The sequence below is a fragment of the Neolamprologus multifasciatus genome, chromosome 16, assembly GCF_963576455.1.
Source record: "Neolamprologus multifasciatus chromosome 16, fNeoMul1.2, whole genome shotgun sequence".
NCBI lineage: Eukaryota > Metazoa > Chordata > Actinopteri > Cichliformes > Cichlidae > Neolamprologus > Neolamprologus multifasciatus.
In genome coordinates, this window is record NC_140454.1 from 18,134,275 (window position 1) to 18,150,710 (window position 16,436).

General features: G+C 40.5%; 1 protein-coding gene across 1 annotated transcript in view; it reads left to right on the forward strand.

Annotated features, from left to right (window-relative positions):
* hs6st3b (heparan sulfate 6-O-sulfotransferase 3b) overlaps positions 1–16,436 on the forward strand; it is an 86,303-nt gene that overhangs the window by 6,307 nt on the left and 63,560 nt on the right. The window lies entirely within an intron of this gene.

Consider the following 16,436-nt stretch of genomic DNA (forward strand, 5'->3'; position numbering starts at 1 on the left):
TGAATTAAAAACCACCTTTCATCCAGGGAAGTGTGCTCTAGAAGTAACTGACAAGCTGATACAAAGTAAAGCAATTTGATAAATACATAAAAAGCCACAAAATAGGCAAATATTTATAAAGGTTATTAATAAGATTTTGGTTAAACCATTCGGTTCTCTTTTCATAGTTTCTTTGCTGTTCATAATATAACCCTTCTTTAGAGCTGCTGGTGTGCAGATCAATCTGCTGTCACTTCCCTGAGGCCTGCTTCTGCAGCACAAATCCATTAAAACTGGGATGCGTGTCTCATTTGAACCATTATTATTTGATATTCTTTGTTATAACTTATTAAGACACTGCACAGATGCACTCACTGTTAATGTAAATGACTCATCCTTTTGCATAAGCAACATTTCCACCTTCCAGTTTCTGTCTGTTTGTGTTTGCAGTATAGCCACATTTCCTTAAAACCTTCATTTTGTGCATATTTGTGCAGCCCATAAGCATCCACGTGGAGATGGAAAGATATTGAGAGCACTTTTTGGACAGCCCCCCCGGTTTCACTTTATCTTATTTCCTCCCTCCTTTTTTGCTGTTGCCTCGTGATAATATCACGCATATGCTGATGTTGCACTTTTTATCAATTATACAATCTTCATTAGCAGCTTTCTTGTTGCGTATGCATAATGAACGCTCAGTTCAGGAGCACAAAGAGACCAGCGTCAAAACACAGCACGGCACAGACCCTCGTCGATGCTCTGATTGAATGAAACGTTGAAAGAGAGCGAGAGTGCCTATTTAGCAATGTCCTCTACTGTGATTCTGAAAATCGATTTCTAGATCACGGCATCCTCAAGGTTTTCATGTTATGTGGACTGTGTTCAAAGTTGAGCGTATTGTGTGTCGGCCTGAAAAGGCAGAGATAATGAAGGATTTGAAACTTGAGCAAAATGATAGCACTGTTTGGTTTTGGGCCTTTTTAATCATCTTTTATTGTAGATTATCACCTTGAAAATGTGGATACATCCTAGTTGTGGAGTTACACATTATTTATCTTTGTGTTACTGTAAATGCACTATGCAATATAAATTGTTCTATTGGAAGCTGAAGGAAAATATCCTCTATATTATGAGGTCATTGGTATTAATATTAATGATTACTTTAGCTTAAAGTTTGGTAAGCAATAAGGTGAAGCAGCTACCAGGATAATTCTTTATTCATCAGTAATATGGTGCCATTATATTAGCAGATGAAGCTACTTTAACCCTGTTTCCCAGAACTGTGAAAGTTCCTGCCAAAAGAATATTTTTTGCCCACCAGTCTTCAAAATAACATATTCCCATTCCCTTCATTTCTACAGCAGTCCAGCAGGAGCAGTAACCAGTGTTATTCCTTACTCACCCGAATGACATGCCCGAATCCTTGGCTGAATAACACCCCACATCATATTTTATTCATAATAAGTGATGCAGAGAGGGCTGCAATTACTGTGTGGTCGTTACCACTTACAGCTCTGATCAGTGAACCGTGTATGTCTCACTCTGTCTGCTACCTGCGTATGACATCTACCAATGTTAGGCATATTCCTGAATCAGCATGTGGGAGGGGAGTCATTAACAGCCTGACCTAAATGAACTTGAATGCGGTGAGCAGCTGTATTTTACATGTTGTCATCTGCGTTCCCGCTTTTGTGTTTACAAAAATAGCTTGTCAGTTTGATTTCATCCAAGTCATGTTGTAATTTTTTTATTTTTTATTTCACGAGGATCGAGGTCGTATTGACCTTGAAAGCAGCAGCACGTAAAACAAATGGCTCCTCTTTCCTTTTTTTTTTTGGATATTCATTTGAAGGAGCTGCCATTTTTCTTCTTTGTCTGACCAATGCGCTGTTAGGCTATGTGAAAATAAAAAGAATAGCATTGAAACTTTTGTTAAATACATAACATATCGTAACAACAAATAGAGCATTTCTCTTGTTGCTCTCTATGAACTCAGACTTTCTGAGCTGAGTGGAGAAGGGAAAGTGCAGACTCGCTGAACCAGCAGGGTAATGGATGCCCTCTGGGCACAGATGAACCTGAATGAGGAAAGTTGAGCAGATTTACAGTTCTGGTCGTATCTTTGGATGTAGGAGGGAAAGTGCTCATCAAAATGATGGGATGTTTAGTATGTGTGAAGCTGAGAGTGCCCTTGCAGGCTTTGGACTTCCAGGGTGCGCAGATTGCTTTTCCTGTGTCATTAATTTGAGTCGTCATTGCTGGCAGGCCTGATCCAGTTGGTTTGATAATTAAGCATTACCTCTACAGAGGGTACAACAGCATATGTCAAGCAATTGTTCACCAGTGTGACAAATAAAATTCAAATTGGACTATGTAGGGGGAAAATATGAGTGGGAAAACAAAGACTCGTTTGCGCAGCAGCTTTTTTAGTCGCTTTCGAGGGTAGATGACATTTTTGAGAGGCCGAACCATTCAAAAGCTTGACCAGAAACACATTTTTATTCAAATTTCAGAATGTGCCATTGCTTTCATATCAACTATTTATCAGATTAATCAGACTGGCATGCTGTTATATCATTTTATTTTTGAATTGCTTTGTCACTACTCATTGCCATCGCGGACGACTTAATTGGACAGAGGACACAACCAATCTGGACGGCAACCTGACTCGCCACGCAGCTAACACCCGGACAAGGTGTGGTATCTCCTGGTTGTTGGACCTCGTCTGGATTGGGGGTGTCCTGTTTGGTCAAGCCTTTGAAGTGTAAGTGGAACTGCCATAGCAACTGCCCATCTGGGGAGGCAAAAAGTCAGAGTAATAAGAACTTTTAGCAAAACAAAAACAAACAAACACAAAGGGCGTGTAGAGGGTTAGATGCAAGGGACAGGGTGAGATGGAGACAGATATTTTACAGCAGCAGTCCCCAACCCCTGGGTGACGGGCCATCCATGAGTCGTTTGTTACTGGGCCACAAGTGTTGATGCTCGGCTGTAAAATTTATGGTTTTCAGGGTTTTTAGCAGTTTTTAGAGTTATTTTTTTATCATTTTTTATCATTAACTCGGTTTCCCTGGGTCTTTTCCCGTCTGATGTGAATAAATCTTCTTTTTTTTTTTGGTACTGGTACTGGTTTTATTTTGTTGTATTTATCCGCGACACCTTAAAAGCTGGTCCGTGAACATATTGTCGGACATAAACAGGTCCGTGGCGCAAAAAAGGTTGGGGACCGCTGTTCTGCTGTCTTGATCCCTAAAGGGAGCAGCCAAAAGAAGAAGCAAGACAAAAAATAAATACAACAAAAATCAACTGACATTCGCTTCAATCTTGAAAGGGGTCAGTGTTAAAGAGCATGACTGTGAAATAAAACCTGCCTCCCTATTAGTGTGACTGATGCATAACATATGGTGTATTTCAAGAGATTGTGCATCAACCATTGCTGCCTGATACGTAACAAACTGTTGCACTATTGTTTAGTGCAGGTCGATTAAGTGATTACATTCAAAACAATGGCCCTTATAAATCCTTGCAATATTAGCATTTGGGGAGGGGGGGGGGGGTGCTGTTATGGATATTTGTCATTGTCCCTTAGCCTGAACTGTTCGAGATGTGGCTTAGTGGGGTTTTTCTGCTCTAAGAGCCACTCTAAGTAATGAAAACTGCTCAGTTTGCCAGGATAGGTTTTCGGATTCTCTGGTGCCGCTGTCAAATACTTGCTGGTCTGGCAAATATGAATCTCCAGTCCTCTGATTCAGCTCCTATAGTGTGATTAATAGTTAGCTTGGTGTCAAGTGAATGGCTAAGAGCCTCCAGTCACAGTCTTCTGGAAGCTGGTTTGCAAAATTTGGTTAGATTTAAATCCCCTAAACTTTCTTGTTGTATCATGTCCCGCAGTGCAGCACAGTCACTTTCACAGTGTCTCCATTTATAACATTCGCTTTTTTCATAATTTAATCCAAGCCATCACATACATGAATACCCTGCTTTATCTCTAAACTTTGTTCAACCGTGATCTCTCAGTGCTGTCACGGAGCCAGACTTTTACTTACCGGTCAGCTTTTGATCAGAGTGAGAACACCTGCTCGACTGAGGTAAAAAGAAAAGGAGCAAAGCGCCTCACGCTGATCTGTGTAAATGTAGTCATCAGTGTGATGAAAATGAGTCAGCTGGTGCAGTGATTCAAAGATTCTGTGTTTAACGTCCCCATGAGGCCTATTTCGTGGCTGAGCCGCTGAAAATGCTTCTATTATCAAAGGGGCAATTAACTTTGGCTCTGTTTCCCTCTAATTGAGAAAAGAACATTCTAGTTCTGTACAACAAACAGTCCATAAAAAGTAATTGTGCAAAACTAAAAGAATTTCCCCATAAATTCTTTATTATTTGCTGATCGGGAGCAGCCGGGAGCAACCCGATCAGCACGCTCATGAATATTGCTTTAATGACGCGCGTTGTTCCTTTGTAACAGCGTCTCAGCTTTTTGTGCTGTAGTTAAAAAAAAAAAATCTGGCTTTAGCCTCTTTTAACCAGTTTAGCAATTTTGAAATGCAAGACCCAACATGACTGAATGCACGAAGCTGTTTAAGCTTAATTTGGTTCATATAAACAGATCAAGTATATCGGATATGCTTTGTGTCGTCTCTTCTTTGTTTGTGTGTGTGTGTGTGTGTGTTGTTCATACTTATGCCTGGACTTGACGTAAATGACATCAAACACTGACTTGTAAAATGCCACAAAAGGTGCCCGGCTGTGTTATTTCTCAACTGATACCTGTAAGGCCCAATGAAAAGCCCGTGCCAGGAATAACAGCCTCTGGAGTTGATTTATTATAACAACCAGGAGAAAGGTCATCTGTCCTTATCTGGGGCACAATGGTGACAGGTAAGTTATACAGTGGGGAGGCTAGCTAAAACTGGCTGCCTCGCACAGCTCCCCAATTTGGATTCAGAGATTGACGGAGCACCTGGCACACTTAAGAGTGTAAGTGCAGGTGGAGTCACCTTCACAGACTAATCTCCTGCCACCGAGGAGGATGACATTCTCGCTGTTGTGATGCTGTAATAGTTAGTGCCGCCTGGCAATGTGGTGAAATGAATAAAACTTTAGCTCTGCGCTTCAGGACTGCCTCACTGCCGGGAGACGATACGTTCCAAAAATCGTTCACAGGACGTATGTATGCAATGAAACGGTAATCCATAAAATATGTAGAGCTGATAAAATCTTTACTGCTGGTCTCGTCTGCGTCTTTCCCATCCTGTGGCATCAGCCAGACTTGTGAGAGAGATCTGAATAATCTCACTGAACAGATTGCAGTCCAGATTGCCTCTTAAATGTCTGCATTTATAAATAGGTGCGTTCCTTTTTTTTATTTTTGCTAAATCGTTATAGATACTTGATTAGCAGCATCTCAGTTTTATTGATGTGGCATACAAAAAAATCTAATCTAAACAATTTTCCCCTGTGCAACTCCCCATGCATAGCTTTTCCCCATCTATTTAACATTCTCTATATTTTTTTTAATGAGTGTGAAGGCAGAAAGCATCTAAAGCTGTTGTGTATCGTTGTCTGTTATGGTGAATGAAAAATAGTTTATTTCCCACTGGAAAAGGATTTCCTCCTTTAGATCAATCTCTATTCACTCCCACCTACAATATTGCAATATAAATTGGGTCCCAGGCCACAGTATAATAAGTATGGATTGAAAATGTGCCCTAACAGTACAGGACTAGAGAGGAGACTAACATCTTGCGGCATCACGGAGTGCTGGTGTGGAACAAATAGCATTATGTCCCAGCACGTGTTGTGATACAGCACATCAACCTCATCATAGGAATCTGATGTCCCTCAATGTGAGCCAGTTCTCTCGAGGTGCCAGATGAATGGCTACAAAACAGAGCTTTAAATCCCTCCCTCAAATCCAGGGATCAGTTAACTTCCCATCAATCCCTGTTCTGCGACGGAGAGTGGACTTTGCTTCATTCATCATTCCGTGTAAGCATCCCCTCCTATGTTTGGAATGTGAGGTGTGAATTTGTTTACTCTCTCGCGCTCTGAGTGCGGCGAGAGGAAATTGTTCTAACGCTGGTGGCATTTGCTTCACTTGTAATACCGGGCGTGCCTGCGAATCAGGAGAAATTATGGAGGGAAGAAAAGTATTAAGTGCCTCCGAGTGTCTCCTTTTGAACAGCGCGCATGAATTATCAGGAAATGGCTTTTTTCCTCACAGTGTCACCAGTTTCAAGAATGGGTATAAGCTCACACATATTACAGCCGAACTACAGAAATTAACATTCAGTTTTCACACACCTGCTAAAGACAATATAATGAGGAAGCCAATTTGGATGTTTTGAGAGCTTTCAGCACCAACATGCTTTGCTGTTGCTGGGCTGTTTCGGGTCTGGCAGTGCAATGCGGGGTGCCAACATGACTAATGGGCCTAATGTGGAACCTCTATCGACTTGCACAAAAATACTCAGGAATTGATTTGACTGCTTATGCCACTGCCATAATCTCCCTTCCAATGATACCGTTTCACAGCTATTTGTACTACTTTGTGCTGCCTTCTTCTTTTTTTTTCTCTTCTTATCATACGAGAATATATCCTGCTTAGTTCAGAAACCATATGTGGCATCGGTTTACCTTGTTACCTTTGCATGACAATAATGGATGTGGCTATATGCAGGTAACAAAATGTTTTGACTGTGCATTTACGCCCACTCTACAAGCGTCTTGAACTCTGGTAGAGGCATAAAAAAGGTTGTGGAGGGACTGGAGGGTGTCCAAACAGTGGGTAAGGGGTGGGATCTACCGTGGACAGGTCAGCAGCCCATTAACACAGGGACACAGGCGATTATTCATGCTCACATTTACACAATTTTTGGAATCACCAATTAACCTGCATGTCTTTGTAATGCGGGAGGAAGCCGGTGCATCTGGTAAAAACATCTACCACCCTGCCATCCATCTGCATCGTGATTCTCATCACTTTCATTCTTATCAAAGCATGGAGCGAGCCTCGTTTGATTTTCAGCGTGTTCCAGCATCGGTGGGTCTACAAAGTTAAGAGAGAAGCGGCATTATTTTATGTTACATTTAAAGGCAGCCTTGTAATTTTCTAACCTGTCAAACGCCCACTGTGATGTTTTAGAAGGATTTGTGGGTGTGTGGTCACTTTAGTGTTTCACAGAACTTCTTTACAAACTCAGCACTAAGAGAATAAAATAATGTCTATTGGTATAGACCAGCGGTCCCCAAACCCCGGGTGACGGGCCGGTACCGGTCCGTGAGTTGTTTGGTACCGGGCCGCGAGAGTTGAGGCTCAGGTGTGAAATGTATGGTTTTCAGGGGTTTTATCGGTTTTCAGCGTTATTTTGTTATCGTTTTTATCTTTAACTCGGTTTTCCTGGGTCTTTTCACATGTGTTATGAATAAATCTTCTTTTTTTCGGTACCGGTACTAGTTTTATTTTGTTGTATTTATCCGCGACACCTTAAAGGCCAGTCTGTGAAAATAATGTCGGGCATAAACCGGTTCGTGGTGCAAAAAAGGTTGGGGACCGCTGGTAAAGACACATTATAACACTGGTTAGCTCAAATTTCGTTCCTGGGATTGTTGTAGACAAGCATACCTTTTTAACTCTTTCTACATAAAGACAATGTCTGAAGATATCCCCTGTACCCTTTGTGACCAATTTTGACACCTCAGTATAAATCAATACAGACGTGGTTAGAAAGGTTTCTGGGTTATTTTCCAAAGGTAGCTGCATACATGGAGACCACCCTCACTACCTTCTGATGCACATTCAGTCATGTAGTTCTACAAACCACTCAGTTCAGAAAAGCACTTCACGAGCTATCCCTAGTAGGTTTTCAAGGGGTAAAAAGTTAAAACCCAGTTGTGAGAAAATAATCACCACAGAAACCGTAAACACATGTGCTCACCCGTGTGTATTGACTGCTTTTCGAGGTCTGCTCTCCTGAAGCGAGCAGAGCTATAAGCAGCTATTCCAAGACATGGCCTTTCCATGTAGATGATTGATTCAGGTACAGTGAGGAAGGAGAGGAGGGCTCAGGCTTTGGGCTGTGTCCGTTAATCATACTGTATTACCACACAGGAGGCATTTATCACCAAACACCAAAGGCTTCAGTCCATGGGGAACACTGAAACCAATCTCATCGCTTACATGCAATCCATCTAGGTCCACAAAAAACAGCAATGTTGAGTGCTACCACATTTATTTTCTATGTAAGAGGAGAAGGATATTCTAAAGAAAAAGTAAGAAACCTAAAAAACAAAAACAAAAACAAAAAAACAAACCTGAAGAAAAGTAGGGCTTTTGAGAGACTTTGGAATACTCTCTTTTTTTAAATTTGTTTTTTTTTTTTTTTAAACTGTGTGGTGTTGTTGTCACAGCAGGATGTCAAGCTTGGCCCCTGGGCATTCTGAGTAGAACTACAGCTTCTACAAAGATAGGCTTTAATGTTTCAGGTACCAGTAAGATGATGAAATAGGAGTTTGGAAAGTCGGAGAGTACATTTTTTAATCCTTTCTGACTATAATCATTAATTATTTTCCGATCATTTGTTTACTACTTTGTATTTGTCATTCTTCCCTGTTTATAATAGGCAGCTGTATTTTTATTTATTTGTTCTCACAGAGCTGTTGTTTGTGTGAACTCAGCCTTGACTGAGTGAAGCTCGTGGACTCATGGGTCTCACAGCCAAAGCCATGTGGTGTATTTGGAGTTCATTCTCTTATCCTATTGGCTCCTAGTCAAAATCTACCTTATCCTGCAAATTTTCAGTTTATAATGAACAAAATGTGTTGCTAATCCAGTTTTCTAGAAACTGCCCCACATGTACAATGCTTCCAGACAAAACTGCACTTTTGTTCGACAATTGTTTTCTTGTTGTTGTTTTTGTCTATAGAAAGGAGAACAATCCACAGTTTCTCTCAACCCTGTCTGGAATTCATAAATTGCCTTTGTGTTTCATCATCTGCCAGTGATTACCAATGCAGCCAACATTGTTATTGGCTAACAGTTAGAACGATGGAGTAGAATGACAAAAATAGACTGGCTAGGTTAAAGCTTTCCTCTCAGGTATAAACAACTGACTTTGCAATTTATTCCACAATGTTCAGAAATGATAGTTCAAGACTTGAGTGTCCGGCTAAACTCTTATGTATAGTTTTGGTTTGAGCATGCAGCCCTGTACTAAAGCTTCAGGCCACCACTGATTTCTTTATATTTTGCTTCAAAATAGCAAGGCTTGTCATTTCGTAATTTGTCAAGCGGTCTTGGGCAATAGTTCTGAAGGCTTTCAGAAGGTCTCTGAAAGCTTTTCTTTGAAAGCTTTTTCTTTCAGTTGATCCATCTAATGCAGGGGTCTCGAACTCCAGGCCTCGAGGGCCGGTGTCCTGCAGGTTTTAGATCTCACCCTGGGTCAAGACACCTGAATCAAATGATTAGTTTATTAACAGACCTCTGGAGAACTTCAAAACATGTTGAGGAGGTAACTTAGCCATTTAAATCTGCTGTGTTGGATCAAGGACACATCTAAAACCTGCAGGACAGCGGCCCTCGAGGCCTGGAGTTCGAGACCCCTGATAATGTTTACTGAAGCCTCATCAGAAATCATCTCACTGGAAGTGTGGCCATCAAGAAGCCATTCTTAAGGAAGGGAAATGAGGAGAAAAAGCTGTGGTATTCCACATTACACAAGAACTGGACTGTAAATTGGTGGTAACAGGTATTATGGAGTGATCAATTTCAAATAGATAGTTCAGGTTCAAATGCTAATTAATATGATGTCTGGAGCATCAACAGCCATCTATAAGGCACTGTCATAGTTTGCGGCTGCATTTCAGCCAGTGGTGTTGGGGATTCTGTCAGGATTGTTGGATTATGAAAGCAGAGAGGTGCTCCACCATGCAATACCAACAAGAAAATGTCTGATTGGCAAGCTTCTCATTGACTTTATTTTTCAGCATGACATTGATCACACTGCCAATGCAATAAAAGTATACCTGGATAGAAAAAACATACAAAGGACCACTATCTTGGATTGATTTCCCCAGAACCCAGGCCCATTATTGAAGCAGTGTGGCGCAGCCACAGGAGAGCTTTGAATGTCTTTCAAGAACGCCAGAAAACCTCCTAGTTCCGATTTTCCTGGGAAAACATTTAAAAAATGAGGTGGCTTGAGACTTTTTCACATTACTGTATATTAATGGGTTGTTATCAGTAATTATATATACATAAAAAAAAAAGCTTTGAATCATATTCTGATAGCGAGGGTGTCCAAAGCCGTAGTGTACTTCAGTTTAACATTTTTTGGCTAGTTTGCATGGCTGAACTTATACATCGCATGCATTAGTGTGTAAATAAGTTTCCTCCAAAAGCATTTTATCTGAAGAAAGCATGTAATTTGTTCACCATCACAGCTCAGTTAAGTACTGTGAAGCAAAAATGAAACTGTGACTTGAACCGCCCTCACCACAGTGCCAGATAATATTCTCCCTGATTACTGGCCTCCAGGATCCTCGTGTACAGGCTGCACTCACACCCTCTAACATCTAACATTAGCCGCACTAATGGTTTTCACAGTGGGGGGCAGGGGTTGTGTTTAAAGGCTGTGAAATAATGTGTCTCTGTATGGCAGGACTCTCCTTTTGTCCTGAGTGAAAGCTCAAGTAAAAAGCTTATTACACACCAAAGGCTACAATTACTGAGGAGATGTTAAGCCTTCGGTTAAGACACATTTTTTAATATCAAAATTTTCTGGAATATAATAGCAATGTAAGAGATTTGAAAAAAAAAAGCCTTTGTTCCACCCTTTTTAGGAGCATTTCAGTCTGCACAGGTTGATGCTGACTTACAATACAGCTTCACTGACAAGACTTTTTAGTGACTCTTGACTTTTTCAGCTTTTTCCCACTGAATGGACCTAAAAGAAAGTTAATGTATTTTCTCCACAGCCTGCCATCCTCTCTGCATGCAATCTGTTGATCATAAAAAGCTGCATCGTAGTAAACAAGTTTGCCCACAGGGAATCTTACCATGAAGACGTCAGTCTGACATTTACATATAAATGCAAAGTGCGAGTAGGTAAGATTACACTTCTGACTCTGGCTGTAATTGTTTAAAAGCAAAGTCTCAGACCCGCGTTCTCTGAGGGCCCTTTGCACCATCGCTTGATAAATATACCAAGCAGATGCCTGTTTACACACGCACCTCTGATGAGCAGCTGTTTTTTGCCACGTTAACAAGACAACGTCTAAGCTAAAGCAGCCTTGCTGTTTTTAATTAACTGACCACACTTGCAATCACAGTGATGTCTTCTGTGTTGTCTGGTGCAAGTACATCAAAGTCAAACATGTTCCCAGCAGTCTGCATTTGAGGTGAAGTTTTTGCTTTCTTTCATTTTTTTTTCTCGTCTGAGAGCTAAATGGAAATGTGCTGTGAAGCTTTTTAATGTCAACATGTGGAAGCTTCAGCTCAGTGGAACACTGGCAGACGCACACACACGTACACACATCCAATCGCACTCCTCCCCCAGTCTTTACAAGAGTGACAGGTCATCCAGAAATTTATATTCATGGCTGGAAATGGAAATGGAACAACCAAGAGGGGGTGTCCTGCTGTGCTACCACCAGTTACTGAGGTGCACTGGAGGGGAGAGAGTGACATTTAACAGCGTGAAGATGGGGGCCTCCGACCAGCTTGCAGCAGATGCACTGGTACATATAGAAACGGTACAGATGGTCTTTAAAGTGAGGCGGGGCAAGCTGAGAGGAATGGTTCCCAGAGCTGAGGGAGTTATTTCATGTAGCCACCACCTTGCCGCAGTCAAGGGAGACAAACAGGAAAATCAATACTCCCACTCAGGACAGTTCACTACAAGGGCCTCCCTCAGCAGGCCTGTCTGTCAGAATCAGTCCCTCAAGTGGTCTGGGATGTGAACTGCTGACAAGGTAGGTGTCAGAGCACACTGATCACACTCTTACAGCGCGATTGAAGTCTTGTTCAGCACCGTGGACAGCTCCAGAAAGACAGCGACAAACTCCAGCAAATTGATCCCAAGCTTATCAACCCTTTGTCGTATTAACATCATTGTCATTGCCTGGCACTAACATCAAATCATCAGATACCTAATATACATATTAAATTCTTATATTGTTTAAATAAAGTTAGCGGCTTAATTCACTTTTTCTGTTTTAATTATAGCTACGTTCTTTAGATGAAGAATTTCAACCAATATTAATGATATCATCAATTAGAAACACTGACTGTATATAACGACAATAGCCACCACGACGCCCAGAATCCTCATGCTGAATATTTTTGCCACAGCCCGTCTATGTTTTGTGCATTCTGCATATTGCACAATTGCATTTCTCTATGTATTTAAAAATGTTTACCTCGAAGTAAACGGAGAAAGTGGTGCTGAAAAGAAACATCAACATCAAAGCTGATATAAGAAATGAAAAGTAGAAATAAGATGTCTGTGAGAATGAAACAGGTGAAGGACAAGAAGCAGCCATCTGTCAGCATAAATCGGACAAACAAACTGCAGTGGAAAAAAAATCTATATTCTCCATGATCTGTGTGTTAGTGTCATAAGTACTATCTTTAATTAAAGTTTAGATAAGACAGAAAAACGCAAATAATAATAATAATAATAATAATAATAATAATAATAATAATAATAATAATAATAATAATAATAATAATAATAATGGAAACAAGTATTTTCGTCATCATAAATCAAAGTAAACATTTTGTTCTGAACATCTTTTTAGGTACATCCATCCATTTCAATAATATCCCTTTAAAATAGGGAGTAGAAGACGGAGTAGCAGTCACATTTATCCACAGTATCTGCAGAAAGAGCGTGAGAATAGGAAGGGGGTGGGGGGGGGGGCAGTGAGTCCTGCCAATGGTAATGAAGCTACCACTACAAATGGGCTAGTCATTCATGATTAACCGGCGTGTCATGCCTGAAGTAATTGCCTTAATTAGCTATTGAACAGGTTTCAGGGTTAATGGGACAACAGGTTGGCAGTGAACCTGATTTACTGTTGGAAGTTAATGATTTTACTCTCATCTTCCACTCATTCCTCAAAATGATTTGATTAACAGTAAGGGAGAACCAGATCCCCTTGTTTGTTAATACAAAATCAATTTCATGGCTGGCTGAGCTATCTCTGACAGTGTTTTTGTTAGGCGAGCAAGGTCTTCAGTCAGCCACTGGAGACAGGACAAACATAGGCAGGCCGGTAGAAGAGCGCAGACGGTAAATCTGCCAGTCCTATTGCAGTGCAGTACTGGTGGTTGGGAGCTGGCAGCTTTCCCACTCTGCCCACAAATTCACCTCCACTAAGCTTTTCTGTCATGACTACCAGCCAATCCAGTGTGTTTTCCCTAAGACTGTGTCAGAGGAATAAGCCTATGAGAGTAATTGGGAAGCAGGTACCATAAAGTCTCCCCTGTGATGCAGGATCAGTGTGTTTAGAAGTGTGCTTTGTGTGGAATGCCAGAGGGTCGAACGTGTAAAGATATTGTCCTCCAATCCTCATACGCCAAGGCCACTTAATTGGCAAAGCAATGGTTCTTTATTGAATAGAGGTCAAAAAATAACTGCCTTTTTACGCTTAACCTCAATTTTTCTCGCTGAAAACAGTTTAGACAAACAATTTGGCTCTGCTTCTTTGTAGCATATTATGCCTACAGCATGGCTAGGACATTTTGGCAGAGCGCACAAGCTGATTTCAGAGGAGTTAGAGCTCAAGCACATTCGCTGCAGAAATATTACAGCAATTGATTTTTTTTCTTTTTCTGTCACAAATTGCTTTTGCTTAGCACTGTCCATGATTAGAATAGGTGGGTGACTGCAGCATGCATCCAACAAAGCTGCAGGTTTTACTTTGTTGCAGTATTTTACAGTTATAATACAGCTATTTGTGCAAGCTATATTAACATGTGCAGACATCGTGCTTTTTCATCTCTGAGACTTTAAACTACTATCATCAATAGTTTCTCAACTCTTCGTGCATGTACCTGCAACTTAAGTTCATTTAATTTCAGCTACACCAATTACCTGATTAATCAATTAGAAGATTAGGAATGATCAGAAGATTTATAATCAGTAAACTCTTTGTTAAGCCAAAATACCATAAGATATTGGTTGGTTTCTCTGACTCTGTCTAATAATATCTTTGGGTTTTTGGGTGACAAAAGAAAACAAGAAATTGGATGGATTTTTTTTTCCATGAAAACTTGACCTCTGACCTTAACCTTAAAGTCAAGACACTGACTTTCAAACTCGTTTGAAACTTTTAGTAGATACACCTATGGTATCAATTTCAAACTCCTATGTCGCCTCGTTCTTCAGTTATCACATTCACAAACTTGCATGTCCACGCTACCCGCCCGGCTGTTTGACAACAACGCGGCTAAGAGGTAAAAAAGCAAAGCAAAACAAAAAACCGGGTGCAATCAAACATTATTATTGAAAAATCTGCCATCATATATGGAAATAAAATATGGAAGGCAAAAAATAGAGCTTTAAACACAACCTGAACTCTCTTAGCTTTTTTTAAACAACCTGCTGCTAGTAAAAGAACGTCTGACGATACAAATTTGAAATGACTTCTTCCCTAAATCTTTGTTATGTATAGACACACTACTGGTTTGTCCTTGCTTCGATGATTATTAGGTCAATGTTAAGGGGCCTTAAGAAAGACTGGAAAAACCCTTGTTTAAAACCACTTTTAAAAATTACATGAAAGTCTAGCGGCACAATACTAATAACCCTACTTTTGCATTTTTAAAAATCTAACTAGATCATTAGAAAACTTCCTGTGGTGAGGAAAAAGTGCATAAAGTTTTGCTGATACAACCCTAGTATGTATAGACTATAGGTATAAAGCAATAAAATGCTGCTAAGCAGCAAAAAAACAACTTTGCCCTCTCCTTTGGGAGTCTTCAGTCCACAGTAGAGTAAATGAAGTCTGTATTTCTTTGGTTTACTTGAGATAGAAACTGTATTTGACTTGACCTCAGAAAAAGGGTTGTCTCCATAGGAGAGGCAAACACGGGAGAAATACGGAGGATGATGATCCTGACTTTTGGGGTCTCAAAGGAACTCTGCCACCAAGTCAGTTCTATGATTTGCTTTGTCAGGAGAATAGCACAAAGATTATTTCATGGTCTCTTCACACACACACACATACATATATATATATATATATATATATATATATATATATATATATGTGTGTGTGTGTGTGTGTGTGTGTGTGTGTGTGTGTGTTCATCACTCTCAAACTGTTACGACTCTGTGCACATCAGACTTTGAGCACTTTTTGATTCATGAGTACTTGAGGAGTAGACTGTAGAGGTGAAGTGTGCAGTGCCACTGAGACAGCGGCATGATGGAAAGGGGTTTCCTCTTGAGAACGGCTATAACCAGTGTGTCAGTGTTCCCCTTTGGAATGGCTCCAAAGATAGCAAGTCATGCATTACTTGTGATGAGGAGTGCGATAAACTTTCATAATATGCAGAGAAAGCGTGAGAGGATCAGAGAAAAAAATTGAGCAACAAATATACAGAAGTGTCAGTCTTCTTCTTTCTATCTCTCAATCTCTTTGTTGCTGTTTCTCTGTGTTTTTCCTGTCTTTTTCTTCTCCCCTCAGCGCCATGATCAGCTTGTCAGCACTGCTGATGCCTTTGTTCATTGAGCAAGTCGTTCTACTCAGATAGTCAATGAAACTTTGTGTCTGTGAGCCAACTAAAACACTCAAAGTCCCAGTCATCTGTCAGGCACAGCAGTTCACTCTGCCTTCTGATAATAGCGAGGCTGAGGGGGATCCCCCGCAGCAGCAGCTGTCTTTCCAGGAGTAATTCATTGTGAAATGTTTGATGTGTACTGAGGAGTACAAATACATGTTACCTAGCCTTTAATAGGACCAGCCACCCCGATCATATATACTCAGATCAAAGTATATCTTGTTTAATAGTTTGGCTATTGAACTGATTATAGGCTCATATTGATGTAGCTGGTAGCAAAATATTAAATTGAAAATCAAGTGTAAGTCATCTCAGAGGTGACAAGCAAAGCAGGAAATCAAAGGTTTTAATATGCTTGTATCGTAGCAGATAATCATTGACTTGTTTAGCTCTTCTTGACTTGTTTAGCTATTTGCACATTTATTGTCTGTGTATATATGATAATGCAATGGTCACGTTGAAATTATTGATGTGGTTAGATACTATATATATCATCTTTGCCCATCTGTTAAACTAATTAGGTAATGAGTATAGTGAACACCTTCTCCTCTAGCGCCTCTAGAGGTGTGTAGTGTGAATTGCACAGTGGACTTCAGGCTGGAATAAAAGATTTAAGTGAGAGAAGAGATACTTACTTTCACAGGACTCTATCCAGTCCTGTGATAAACTAAGC